Source organism: Herpailurus yagouaroundi, unplaced genomic scaffold, assembly GCF_014898765.1.
Source record: "Herpailurus yagouaroundi ecotype Mexico unplaced genomic scaffold, PumYag 100, whole genome shotgun sequence".
NCBI lineage: Eukaryota > Metazoa > Chordata > Mammalia > Carnivora > Felidae > Herpailurus > Herpailurus yagouaroundi.
The window spans coordinates 65,946,592-65,961,585 of NW_024412391.1; the positions used below are offsets into that span (position 1 = coordinate 65,946,592).

Genomic DNA, 14,994 nt, shown 5'->3' on the forward strand with positions numbered 1-14,994 from the left:
TTTTACTTTCCCTTTATGTCTTATCAAGTAGAATGCCAGGGAGTATCCATATTTTATAGTTCTGTCTCCAACTCTCTGCTAAATGTGAGATTCTTCTACAGACTGACTCTGACCTACTCTGAGTCCTAGAGCTGGCACTGTTCTCCCATGATAGAATGGACCACAGATGGCTGGTTCACACTTGCAGCCAAGTTTCTGTAAGCATGACTGTAAGCTACTGAATTGCAGGGAGTTCTTTTTGTCTATGAACATTGTATACATCTTCATTTATTCAAAAAAATCTTATTTTCAGACATGTCTTGAAAATTTTTTATAGGAATGTGATTTAGTGTTCAAACTTTTTATAATACTATAAGCATGAACTTTTCTTCTATTACATATTATTTGTGCTGTTACTTATTTTTATTGCATCAAATTTTTGGGAGGGCATTCACTGAAGAAAAATATATTGCTATAGACTGAATATTTGTATCTTCTCTAAATTCATATGCTGAAACCTAATTCCCCAATGTGATGATATGTGGATGTGAGACTTTTGGGAGGTGATTAGCTCATGAATGGGATTAGTGACCCTATAAAAGAGACATCAATGATAGAACATGATCCACATTACAAACACTGGCTCCTGTTCGTCTAGTTTGGGAACACTGATGGGAGCACTAATGGAGAACAGCTGGGTTTCACTGGTATTTTCCTCCTCTCCTATCCCAGGCAGCCCTCTGCTCACCTTCTGAGACACCAACATTTCCCTTAGTGATATATGTGGGGGAAAATGTAGTTAGAGACTCCTAGGGAACCACTCTGTTGTCAAAGTTATAAAAACAAAAAACAAAACAAAACAAAACAAAATAATCATGTCCTTCTCTTGCATGCCTCCCATAAGGATGTTTCAGTGCTTTGAACAAAAGCTGGTCTGAATACAAATGCTATTATGGGAATCTTTACAAATCTACCACAATTTGGGCAAGAATTCTTCCAAATCTCTCACAATCACAGTAAGGCAATGGGCTTATGGTTCTTCAATTGATTTTCAATATCTTCTCTGTATCTTTCAAGTTAGTATTCAAAAGTTGTCTTTTTTAAAGTAGTATCTTTGTTAAGGAAAGCTTTTCATTAAAGGTACCAGAGAGTTATTAAAGATCTCTGAGGTAATAATGGGTGACTGAATGAGGCTGCCCATAAAAACCCTATAAATCTTTTTATCTAAGGGATTTGTCTCTTCAGTTTCCAAACTATTCAATCTATGTTGCCTTTATGAAGAACTTTCATTAAGTTGGTCTCTACCTGCAGTACCACTGAAAATAAACCACTGTAGTGTTTCTGCAGTGAAATCATTGGCATCCCATTCATTTCTAAGCCTTACACTATTTGTCACCTTTTCAAGCTACCAGACAGACACTCAAAACTCATTTTTATGTGAGCACATTCTATTACTCTCTTCTTGTCAAGTGATGCTTCTGTTTCTTCCTCGGGAAACTGAGCGCCGGGAGCCCAAATATAGGGTCCTATTATAAACCATACTACCCAACTGCAACTATGCTTTGCTTTGCTATAAAATAAAGGAAAACAAAGCCAGCCACTTGTACTAAGAGATTTAAATATCTGTTCCATCATCTTATGATCATGGATTTCCTCTTGACTAGGTTTCAGTCAAGAGACAGATAAGCCAATCAAACATACAGTGAATATTAGAATCCAGAAGCTAAATGATGATGAAGAGATAAATCGCCCTGTTGGGCTCATATAGCCAGGTCTCATGAAGCAGATAGATCTCAGAATAATCATTAGAAGTAATCACAGGGAGAGATAATGGGAGACATTGTCCTGACATCCTTCTTTCTAGCCAAGGTTTACACGTAATGATTTTTTATAAGCAGTCTGTCGTTGTGACCTTCTGAGTAACACATTGTTGGCACCTGGGTCATGGCAACAATCAGACACTTTGATCATTGGTTGGCCAAATAAAATCGCAACATTCTGCAGTGATTTTCTTTTTTTTAAATAATTTTTAAATGTTTATTTATTTTGAGAGAGAGAGAAAGAGAGAGTGAAGAGGGGAGGGACAGAGAGAGAGGGAGACACAGAATCTGAAGCAGGCTTCAGGCTGTGAGCGGTTAGCAATCGAGCCCAATACAGGGCTCAAACTCATGAGTCATAAGATCATGACCTGAGCCGAAGTAGGACACTCAACAGACTGAGCCACCCAGGTGCCCCTGCAGTGATTTTAATCTAAGCCCATTCTAAGTCCATATGGGATAGGTATTTTGCCATATTCTCTTGAGCAGTACAAAACACTGAGAACCTACCAGCATCTTAAATCTAGTACAATGCATGGCATGCAGTTGAAACAACAAATGTTTATTGAATTAATGTGACTGAATGACACAGTGAATTTGATTCTCCCCCAAAGATCTTCTAGTCTTCAGTTTGCTGTTACAGGACTGACCTCTTGTCTGAGGAAGGGAATTTAAAATCAGAGTTCTCTGAGAAGTTTCCACTCTACTCCCCTAACTGTTTGGTCTTAGCCAGAAGACCCCAATTCCCAATTACAAATGGGATAAGAGCCAACACAACCCCCAGGGCTAGTCTGATGGAAGGAGCTCTGTTCAGAACTGTGAGAATTCCAAAGTCAGGGAAATGGGTCAAACTCAGAGTTGCTGGGGGCAGTCTATAGATTAGTTTCTAATAATGCAGAAAGAGGAATCAGAATAGATACCCCACACCCAGAGTCAGGAGAGGATGTGGGAGACCAGGAAAAAGATCAAGAAAAGATGGGGATCAAGAAACCAGAGAGTCAAGAAAAAGGCAGAGCTTGTTGAGTAAGTGGAGGTCATATATGGTTACCTAAGTTCTTTGCATGTCTGTGGCAGGTGGTGTGGGAAGGGCTACCAGGCCTGGCAAGCTAAGGACAGTGGGGCAGGGCAGACACATCCTGGAACACTATATACACACCACCTGGTTTTTAGTAACTTGAATGGTGAGCCTAGGCTCAGTCTACAGGTCAGTGGACTTGGACTTGGTGGGCTTTTAGATCTAGGACCAAGATGTAGCAAAAAACTTGTCCTTCATTTCTTCATGAAGCCTTAGGGAAAAGGACATGGGTGAATGTAAGTCGAGAGAAGAGAATGAGCTATTAGTGCCTAAGATGACTCAGTAATAATAAAGCCAGGCTTATAGCTCCAGATTTTTTTTAAATTAAGCTTCAAAAATCAACATACTGTATTTCTCAAGAGGAAAAGACAATGAAAATTACCTATCTAGTTTTCCTAAATTAATTCACTACTTGGAAACTAATAGCTCTATGATTAATTTTTCTGACTAAATCTCGATTTCTTCCATGCAAATCTGCCCATCAAGTTACTATGACGCCCAACCAGTATGTAATATAAAATATAATACAATATTAGAATGGGGGTTCTAATTACTATTTAGAAGTGTCAGTCAGAAAATAATCATGCTTATAGCCATCATCTTGTGGAAAAAGAAAAATCCCTCAAGTATTAGCAATAAATAAGTTGTCTTTTCACCTCTTTGTGAGAAATCTTGGCTTGGGACATTCCAAGACTCAAATTAAGATGCCCCTTCTTCTCCTGGGGCCTTTTCCTTCAGTCACTGGGGGCAGCTGGTGGCACGGCTGGGGGCAGCTGGGGGCACACCCAGCACTGACAGTATCTCTAGTACCTTTATGTGGCACTCTCCTCTAGGACCCTGGGTTTTTTTGAGCCAGATGGGACTAACTCAGCATCTCTCTAGGGGAAGAGGCGCTTCCAATTTCCATCTTCTTTTGCCTTGCTCCTCAGGGCACCAGAGCCCAGTAAGAAAATGAAACTGCCTAACTATGTTTGACTCTGTTATTGAAATGTGAAATGTGTGACTAGAGTAAGAAGCTCCATTTGTTTAATTAATATCCCGAACTACACTGTGCCTTGTTAATTTCCATGTTGATAATGCTACAGTTGGCAGACACATCTTTGTTTTTTCCCTTTTTCCCTAGACCTGTTCTTTTTCTTCTTTTCTTTGTGTAAAGGGTATGTACTGGCTTTGTGAAATCCCTGTAGCAAGTTGTGAATGATGTATGAAGTGAAAAGTCTTTACTCAGGGCACAGTAGGAAGACAGAAAGTGCTGTGCATTCACTGCTGGGCTGAGTTTTTGACTGTGTGCTGGAGTCAGAAGATATCCCACATTCATCCTACACTGCCTCAAAATCCCAGGAGTTCTCAACTGGGTGGCATGGGGCATAGTCCTACAGAAAGGCAGAGAGATGAATTTATTGACCTCCAAAGGTCCTTCTTGGCACTGTGATTCTGCATGCACTCCAGGTAGGTTTTTTCCCAGTATTTTAAACAAAAGAACAAGAATAGGAATCCAGAGTCTGAGTCCAGAGTGTAGAAAATTAACACATTCCCTGGCCTGTGAAACAGGAAGATGGAGAAGGAGGTTGGTAATTATCAACTTTCCACAAGCTAATATCACTTGGAGAGCATATGTTTCTATACCTCAGCTTGAGAGAAAATATTTTTATGCCCTGTGGGGCCAAAAAAAAAAAAAAAGAGCTAGCCTTGTAGTTTATGCACTATTTTCCTTTCAAGGAATCAGAACTCTATGAGAATTATCACAATTTTCTTGTGAGCTGTCACATTGATGCATGATCTAAAATTATCCCATGTTTCAAAACTAGATACCTAATTATCTGACAAACATAGAATCAATTTGACGTTATCCACAGTTGACTTATAGATTCATGGATTAACTATGGTTCAGGTGCAGCAGGGATGTGGGGGGCACAGACCTATGGGGAAGGGGAGCTGAATAATTAGTCACTGGCTAATTATTGCTAACTGTAACTTCCTTGAAGACAAACAGAAGGGGTTAGGAGATCAGCTCTGTTTGCAAGGAATCGAAGCAGAAAAGACAAGGTCCTCCCACTCAGTCTCTTACTCATTTCTTCCTCCTAACAGCAAGCCCAGAAATCTCAAGCCTTGAGTCCTCTCTTTTAGGTGGGGGGGGGGGGGGGGGGCGGGAAGAAGCAAACAACTATTCCTTAAGTGTTAAGCAATTTTTGGGAGTGAGCCAGTTGTAGATCATGTTGTTCCTTAACAACACATGACAATACTGAATGACTAAGCTATAACTCTAGTTTTGTTTCTATGCTTAAGTTTTCACTTTACATGACTACCCTTCCACTCCTCTCTCAATCTCATTTACCTAGTCCAATGAGGGTTGACTACTTTACCTCTCTCATCTCAGAAGATGGGCAATTATTATCCAAGCTGACAGAAACACGGACTTTCAAAATTTCACTCTTTCCCAAACTCCTCAGGAATTAATGATTAGCTTTTACACATTCCATTCAAAGTCAGACTATCTTTAGAAACATGACTGAAGAAAGGATAAACTGGTGGCCTACCATTCTCTCAGCCTTGTGTTTGAGTGACACATCCTGTACCTGCATTCACAATGAGTGTAGTGAACCTAGGAAAGACCCACGAGGAAGCAAGTGGCCTTAAGTAAAGTATAGTTAAACTTGAGAGAAAATATTTTTACACCCTGTGGGGCCAAAAAAAAGAGCTAGCCTTGTGGGTCCTTTAATCCTGAAGACAAGAAAACAGAGATACGGCAATAGTTTTCAAGATAAGAGATTCCAGAGAATATGGGGAGCAGTGGTATTGAAATAATTCTGGAAAGAAGGAATGAGCTCATGAACAGCCGGGAGATTTGTGTGAGAGTCATGATAAATCATTCACCTAACTCTTACCAGCTCTTGCCTTTGATTATGAAGAGGTTTCATTTTATTCTTTGGATCAGTTATTCCTGGGTACTTATAATAATAGAAAATTCTCAGAAGGGGAGTATCTTATAAAATAGTTAGGGGTAGACACTTTTGAGTACTTAAAGGAATATTATTGCCCATAAGAACAGAAAGCAGATATTACTTACAGCTCCAAACAGTGTGGTGAATCTGTTTGGGGAAAATAGGTAGTCTGTATTCATGCGTGATTTTCTGTGTTGTGGTAAAATGGTATTAGGGCATTTCAAGTCCCCATTTCATAATTTTTCTTGTTCCACGCCATTTGCCCTTACCTCCTTTCCAAATGGATCTTTTCCAAATGGTTCTTGCACATACCTCTGAATTCTATTTCAAATTTTCTCCCTCTATCACTTTTGAAGACTGTTAAGTGCTATTTATCCATCAACTAACTGCCTGCCAACATTCCAGCCATCAAATGGCTAAGCCAAAAGAGGGGGTGATAGTAGAGGAAACTGACCTGACATTTAAGTTAAAACAATCCATTGTATCTCCAAGAGGAAGATACAATCTTAGGGCTCCTGTATGGCTGGAATATATTTTCTTACTGAGACTTTTATTCATTTTAAGTAGCATGAAAAATAACTGGTCCAGAGAGTAAAATGAAACCTCTCTGTAAAAAAAGCAAGTGCCTTAAGCAAAGGTGGTAACAAACCTTGAGACACAGGTTTGTCTGCACTCAAAATTCAGCAGGTCTATCACTGAGCACATCATGAAAATATGAATTAAATTTTACAAATAAAGACTGTAGGCTCTGGGTCCATTAGAAGCATATTTAACTGTCAAGATACAGAACACTTTTCTCTCTAGTAGTAAAGATCAAACAGAAAATGTTTGATCCTGAATGCAAATCCTGAGTGCCAATTTACCCTCTCTCTTTACCAACAGATCATTTCCAACAACAAAACAAACGCATAAGGAAGCAGTTGAAAGTCTCACAGCCTTACAAACAGTCACGCCTCGATGGCAGCAATAGACAGACCTGTCATAATGCCACTGCTTGGGCTCATCAATGGCAGGCACAGTCAATGAATTTCACTGAGTTTATTTCTAGCATCATTCTTAAAACATTCAACACACAAATCACATCCTCCGAACAGTAGTACTTGATGGAAGCACAACTTATTCACACCCTCAGCAGCGAGAGATCGTGCCAGTCCATGACTTGGGAGATTGCAGAGTGCTCCTCCAAGCTTCACGCCAGCCCTCAGTGATTTCTTACAGATATTTACTTTTGCACATGGCATATAGAACATTAAAAGGGTTTTGAAAAATCCCTCAGTTTTTTAAGTTCTGAAGGATTATTAACTTCAAAGTCTGAAGAAATGTCGCCCTTCTATCTTTGGAAATGCCAGGAGCCTTTGCATATCCCTACCACAGTACCAAGCAACCCCCAGCAGAGAAGAACGATTACTGCCTCGGTGGCGAGAGGATGGCTTTTGATCTCTTAACATATTGGAAATTACTTAAAGGTAAGCCATCTGCTAGCTGAGGAACAAAAACAGATTACATCACACCCTGCTAGAAAGATTGTGTTAAATCCTGTATATCAAGGCTTTTAATAATTCTATATTAAGTCAGCTAATAGGATTAGGTACACATTTTCTTTAGGCTTATTTCCTCAACTATTAAAAAAAACTTTTTGTGTGTGTTTGACGATCTGCAAAATTCAAGAGTATTCCACTGTGAATAAAAAAGGTTCTTTCAAGAGGAAGCATTTCTTCGGATCACCACTGCTCTCCAAAGAGATGTACAGCAGAAGTGCCTTTCCAGAGCAGTTTTTTTTTGGGGGGCGGGGGGAGGGTAAACCAGTTCATTTCTGTTATTGCTAATACGATTTATTGCCTGTGTACTACAAACCTTCATACCTCCATTATTCTTCAGCTGGTCAGGGGTAGGATCCAGGATCATGAGTGAGGTAAGGTCCCCTCAATACTAGCAATTAGTGGTAACAGTGGTTGACCATGGTGTGCCACCAGCACTGAGGGTGATAAAGGAATAAGCCTTGGTTAATAAGAGTTTAAAGCATCTATAAGACTGGACAGTCCAAGCCTTGAACTCTAAAATTATGCAACACAAGAAATTCTGTATTCTAAAATTACACGCAGCCCAAACCAAACATACTGTCTTCCCTGTCTGTGGTTAAACTCCAGGTCATGGGACTATTAGAATATATTCACTTGGTGACATGTGGGGAATAAAAAGAAAGGGCCTTCTTCATCCTTTGGCCCTTCTTTCATTAACTTGGCTACTGTTATTCTACAATCTCAGAGCATTAAATATGCACATGACATAAATTAACCTCCATTCATTGCATCTAAATCTTTCATAAGAGGTTCATTTACTCCCTCTGTGATACTGAGAGTTACATAAAGTTTTCACAGTGAAAGCAACAAATACCTTTATCTCTCAGTGGTTCTTAAAGTAGTTCTTTAAAACAAACAAACAAAAAAAGGTCTCTCTTCTAAGAAAAGGTAGTTCTTATCTTGATGACAAAAGGTTACAAATTATTATTGAGAGCTGAATACAGGATTAAACATATTTAGAAACCAACTTAATGTGTTGCATATTTAAAACACTTGAGAAGATTTCATTGTTACATTTCCAAAAGATTACTAGAAATAATTGCCATGATTTTGTCTTAATTATTGAATCAAACAGGGTAATATGAATTTAATGAGAAAAGGAAACCATAAAATCAGTAGCCCATTTAGTTACTGTATATTATACCTTGCTGAAATGGTCTAAGCTTTCTTTGTGCACTCTTTACAAATAAAATAAGCACAATTAATAATAAATCTGGTGTGCCTGTGTGGCTCAGTTGGTTCATTCCACTCTTGATCTCAGCTCAGGTCATGATGTCACCCTGAGATCAAGCCCTGCATTCGTCTCTATGCTGGGCATGAAGCCTGCTTAAGATTCTTTCCCTCTCTCTCTCTGCCCTTCCCCTGATCTCTCCCTCTTTGCTCTCTGCCCTTCCCCTGATCTCTCTTTCTTTCAAAATAAATAAATAAGTAAATCTAGCACTAGCTACCATATATTGAGGTATTTTGTTTGTTAGCACTTTGAAAATATTGCCAGTAATCCTAGTAGGGTTTTCTGAGAGGTGAGTGTTATCACTTTCTGTTTACTGGTGAGAAAACAGAAATTCAAAGTGGTTTAAAAGTACCTGCAGCAATTAAGGAATAAGGAACAAAATTAGGGTTTGATACCAAAATCTTTATCCTTTCTGTCAACATCTGGTTGATCCCAGACTGACAGGTGCCAAGAGGTCAGACATAATCTTGCTTTTTACACTGTGACTTGATTCAGCTTTGTGTCTAATCTCTGAATGAATGGACAGAATGATGCCATGTCCTTTGAGATGCTTAGGATTCAGTCAGGGGATCTCACATTATGCTCCTTCAGGCCAGTCTCTACTATGCTTCTTCAGGATACTGATGTTCCTTCCATTAGTTTGAGGTACCCAAACGAAATACTGGAAGTCTTTTCCCAGGCCACAGAATTTCTGTCATTAGCCATCAGCTTCTGAACTAAGAATTACCTTTAGAATCAAAATATAGATCTATGAATTTCATTCAGATTTAAATACTTGCCCCAGACTACTACATGTATTAGACTGCTAAAAAATAGAGGAATTACCACAAGCATAATGCCATTCTGATTTGATGACTACTACTAAAACATGAGAACTCCTTCTAAAAATGCCATTTATTCTTGTATTAACTTTTTCTTATTTTTCACAGCTCTAGCCTCTAATATAACTCAAGCACCAGGAACTCACTTAGCATGTGTTCAATGGCCTTCTATGGTTGACTACGCATCTCTCACATTGCTTGATAAAGATTATGGCCCCAATATAGTGAATCAACTCTATTTTTGTTGCTGTTATTATTGATTCAACCATGGCCTTAATCATAGTTACTCATCACTCCAAAAATGTGGTTTAATCCTACTCTGCAACACGCCATCTGGGAATATGAAGGATTTTATTAAAGTCTGCCCTTGCTTAGTTAGACTCCTAGAAATAAATCAGCAGCCATGTTGTATAAGGGAAAAAGCAGAAAAGAGCCTTGTTGATTTCCTATCTCAGCCTTCATTTGAAGCAAGTTACTTATTCCCTTTGAGCCTCAGTTTCCTCATGTAGAAAGTGAGAACAGCATCTACCTTCCAGAGTTCCAAGTCCAGCAATTTATATTAAAAAGAACCAGAATACAGTAGGCACTGAACAAAGGTAGTTACTGTCATCATCTTTCATAATAATGACTGATGGTTCATAGTGCTACCATTCATAATAAAAATTATAATCATCATGCAGTTTTGTTTCCTATTAGATACATTACATAAGAACAGCTAACATTCAGTGGTAACACCACAACAGAATCTAAGTAGAGTGCAAGTTTTCCCAGCCTCCTGCTGTTATCTAGCTTCCTATCGAACAGATATAACCCTGGGGACAGATGACCATCAGAGGCCATGCCAGCTAAAAGCTTGGCTACCACTTTCACCTCCATTTGCATTGGATCAAGTCAATGTGCTTTCAGCTTCCACAAGTATAAAAAGCCAGCAAACCAATGAAGCTCTTATAGTCTCACACAATCTTATTATCTTATCTATTTCAATACCTGCCAGCAGGTATGGAATATTAGAATGTGCATACCAGGAATCCACTGCAGTCTTGAATCAGTGACCTTGACTCAGAAATGACATTTTGTATATCAAAATAGACTGGTGTATAACATTCTAAAAGACAGGAATGGCCTTCAGCTAATACAGATCAATTTCCACTCAGCTTCAGCCACCATCTAATTACTGCTGACTTCTTTAACCTTTCTCACTTCCTTTATGGATTATATTTCTCTCCACTCTACTTCCATTTGCTTTATTTGGTGACATATCAAACTTAAAATTATATGATAAGGTTTCACATTTTTCTTATGTTTTTTATTGTGCTGAATTTATTTAGAAACAAATTATTTTCTGAAGGAGAAGAACTTTTAATGAACTGACTTTTTACTTTACCTCTATATTCACTTCTTACTTCTTGGTTTGTTAAAAAGAATACTCTGATTTCCTCCATCACATGTTTCACAATGATGGAACCCTACCACTGTCTTTAACATTACCATAGTATACTAGCCTGTATAGAAGTATATTGTATACTAAAGTATACAATAAATTGTATATAAGTATACAAGTATAATAAATTGCATATTAAAAGGAAAAACTAAACCTTAAAGTGAAAACCAACCACTAGTATTGCAAAGGGGGTTACTGGAGTGACAGAAGGAATTGTCTTCTTTCTGAATCCTCATTTTTATCATCACTGATTTAGGCACTGAACTTGAACTTTAATTTTTTTTTTAACGTTTATTTATTTTTGATACAGAGACAGATAGAGCATGAACGGGGGAGGGTCAGAGAGAGAGGGAGACACAGAATCTGAAACAGGCTCCAGGCTCTGAGCTGTCCGCACAGAGCCCGACGCGGGGCTCGAACCCACGAACTGTGAGATCGTGACCTGAGCTGAAGTCGGACGTTTAGCTGACTGAGCCACCCAGGCGCCCCATGAACTTGAACTTTAGACTCAGACACTTCTTGGGCCAAAACCTGGCTTTGCTACTCGTAAGCTGTAGGTTCTTTGGCAAGATGCTTAAACCATCTCCCTAACTGGAAAATAGAAATAATTATTTGACCTCTAAAGATCATCATGATGATTAAATAAAATGAAATTATGTAAAGTGCCTGGCATATAAATTCTCTCTCAGCAAATAAGTACATTTGAAACCTACCAGCAGGACAGCAGCCTGGACTAGGGGTCTCCTGAAAGGGGAGCCTGAGGCAAAAGCTTCTGTATTACTACTTTTCTGGCTTGCAAAGAGCAAGAGTGGGGGGGGGGGGGCAAGAGGAATGAAGCAGAGAATAAGTATGCAAAATCAAGAGAACTGCCACTAAGGTAGTCTTCCTGATACTGGATATACTCCTTTGTGGTCATATTCTGGAGCAGGAGCTCTAGCTCCACATAGTCATCAAGACTGTCTACAACTGCCTATACAACAATTCCCTTATTTGCTGCTGGCTCACTGGCATGAAGAGTCCACACTGTGGTAGTTCACAGTTCAAGTTCAGTGGAACTTTTTCTGTGTACCTGGTAGAAGTGGCCCTCCCACTTCTTCACCCCATAGTAGAAACCAGTACCTTAAGTTTGTAGGGACAGAAAGTACAAATTTCACAAGGGAGTTGCTGTCCTTACAGTGTGGATGTAAGCTGCCTTTGATCTTTCCTCCTTATGGGCATTGAGGATAACACATTCACCAGTTTCACTGTCTCGTACCTAGTACCAGAGGCCCTTTTAATCCACTTGAAAGAAAGATAACCACATCTGGCACAGTAGATGTGACTAGGGCCACCACCTGGTTAACTTTATGACGGTTCTATATCATTCTTCATGATTCCCTCAGGATTATTCAGGGCCAGATAGGTAAATTGAACCAGGGATATGATGGTGACTATCACATTTGTATCCTTCAAGTCTGATAGTGACATTAAGCTCTGCAATTCCTCCTGGAATGCAGTGCTGTTTCTGTTCTACAATCTTGGCCAGGGATAGCAGTTTCAGAGGCTTCTACTAGGCCCTTCCTACCAGCTGATGTATTTATCCCAATGATATACTCAGAATATAAGAAATAACCTCAAGATGGGTGTGTGAATACTTTGCACCCACCGTGAGACAACCGTGGGCCAAAACTCCACTGTGATGATGTAGCTCCAATGAGCTCCCACTCTTACTGGAGATGCCTGGTGGCACTTCAGATCCCTTGGTATCATTTCAGCCCTGATTCTTTATCTAACAGACTTTAAAGGGCCTGAGTTTTCCCCTTCAACAGTGCAAGAGTTACTCTAACAAATGGCCACAGGTCATTTGGGGGAAAAATCAGAGAAATATTTCCTGTATATACTTATGGTTACATTGAAGAGTCTTTCCTCAAGGGATTCTGGGCTTCCCACTAATCACTGAACTATGGTTCCATGAATGGATTTAGATCTGGAAATTGAGTGATGGGCTTTATACCACAATTGTTGATATTAGCATTCTTTTCACCAAGCTTCAAGACACATCTCAACAGACTATTACAGCTGCTTCCTGGGCTTCTTTTGTAGGATATCAAATCCAAAACATGGATGGGTAACCCATACCAGTATATTTTCCTCTATCCTTGAGTTGAAGACCCTCAAACTCCATTCCTACACGTGTAGTATCTATTCTTAGCAGGTCACATTAGCAAATTTCTGCAATTGTTTTGGTATGTAAGCTATTCCCTCCAGGAGTAGAGCTTGGGCTGGGTTGAGACTTTACCTTGGTCAACAGTTTAGAGGTTGTAAAGAATGCTGGGGGCATATCTTAAAGAGAAAAATTATCGTTTTATGAGGCATTTGCTTTAGGGTAAGTCTTAGCCCTGGCTCCTCAGAAAGTAGAGCTTGCACAAAAGTCTTACATCATACAACTTTGTTAAGAAGTATAATCCAGAAGGAGGAATATGGAGTATCAAACAGAGAAGGATGGAGGAAAATACAAGAATGCTGATCAAACCAGCTATTGCTATGTTCAACTTACTGCTTGGTGTTGCAAGACCATCTCTGAGAAGCCCTATAACAGCTTCTTAGGACAATCTCTCTGAGAGCCAAGGGGGAAATAAAACAATTCATGGGGTCCTATTACCTATTGGTCAAATTTTTATCCCATGGGGTGCTACCCACTTTGCATTTCTAGGTTGTCTTTGCCTGGGTGCCTAGCAGGGTCCTGTGGCATTCTAAGTGTCTGCATTAACCTTTGGCAGGAAGTGCAAAGTAAGGGTATAGAGCATATCACTGTCAGGTTGAGCCTGAAATTATGTAAAACTAGTCACTACAGTAGCGGCTAGAATTACAGACAGGAAAGACAGAAAGAACTGGAAGTGGTGCATGCCAGGTGTGTGATACAAGAGTGTTTCCAGATTCCTTGCGTAAGAAGTCACTTAGCATTACAGAAGCACTCTCCCTGTTTCCATATTATCTCAAACAAACAAATAAAGAAAATAGCTGGGGTTCCTGGGCAGCTCAGTTGGTTAGGCATCTGACTCTTGTTTTTGGCTCAGGCCATGATCTCAGGTTGTGAGATCAAGCCCTGCATCAGGCTCCATGCTGGGCGAGGAGCCTGCTTAAGATTCTCTCTCTCTCTACATCTACCCCACTCAACCCCCATTTGCACACATGTGAGCACATACATATACTCTCTCTAAAATAAAAAAAAAAAAAAGAAAAGAAAAAGAAAAAAAGGAAAAGGAAATAGCTAGACAGAAAGTAATTAAAAGTTAATGGCCTATGAGCTCACTCAGTTTTCCCTCCAAAAATAATCTGGTTATGGAGTAACCTATGGCTCCTTTTACTCCCCTATCAGGGTGGGTACTGTTAGTCCTATAAGAAGAAAACTGAAGCTCAGACAGGCTGTGCTTTACAGAGTTAACAGAGCAAGTAAGTGGCAGATCTGGAGCCATAATCTAATTTATTTACCCAGAAAGTATTTGTTTTGGTGAACCATAGAGCCAATTCATCTTTTCTCTCCTCTCTAGAAATTCTTTCTCATGACTTTCAGCTTTGTAAGTATGCTCCCATAAGACTTGTTTGTATACTAAAATGAGTCTTGAAGCTAGGGTACTAAAATAAGTTGGACTTTAAAACATTATCTGTGGTGTTCTATCTTCAATTTTATCTTCCTCAGTTTGTTTGCTGGTTTTCAGTGTGGAAGAAACTTGAGTGGAGGTAACAAATGAGGATGGTCCAAACTGGTAGCAACACATCAACCAGGTCTATATGACAGCAAGTCCTGTTCTGCTATTTTAGTTCATTACTTCTGAATCAACCTAACCTGCCCTGCAGGGTTAATGCCATCTAACCCTGCATTTCTCTCAGCCTCTAGGTAGTTACCCAGACACAGCAGCTGCTCCATGAAACTTTGTTGAAAGAATACAGAAAAAGCCCTCCCTAAACATATGAGGAAGCATCCTCCTTTTCCCCCTCAGGGCTAAGGCAAGCTCTGCAGGCCACATATTTTATAAAATACCCTTTGCTAAATGAAGTAATTTTCAAATGAGTAGAGTAACCTTAGACATTAGGAAGACAATTAGTAAGGACTTTGTACAAAAGGATT

General features: G+C 39.5%; 1 long non-coding RNA gene across 3 annotated transcripts in view; it reads right to left on the bottom strand.

Moving 5' to 3' along the window:
• LOC121028757 (uncharacterized) overlaps positions 1-14,994 on the bottom strand; it is a 360,230-nt gene that overhangs the window by 344,878 nt on the left and 358 nt on the right. For all 3 annotated transcript variants that reach the window (XR_005789418.1, XR_005789417.1, XR_005789419.1), the window contains exon 2: positions 7,676-7,788. This is a non-coding gene — a long non-coding RNA (uncharacterized LOC121028757). The remainder of the gene's footprint in view (positions 1-7,675; positions 7,789-14,994) is intronic.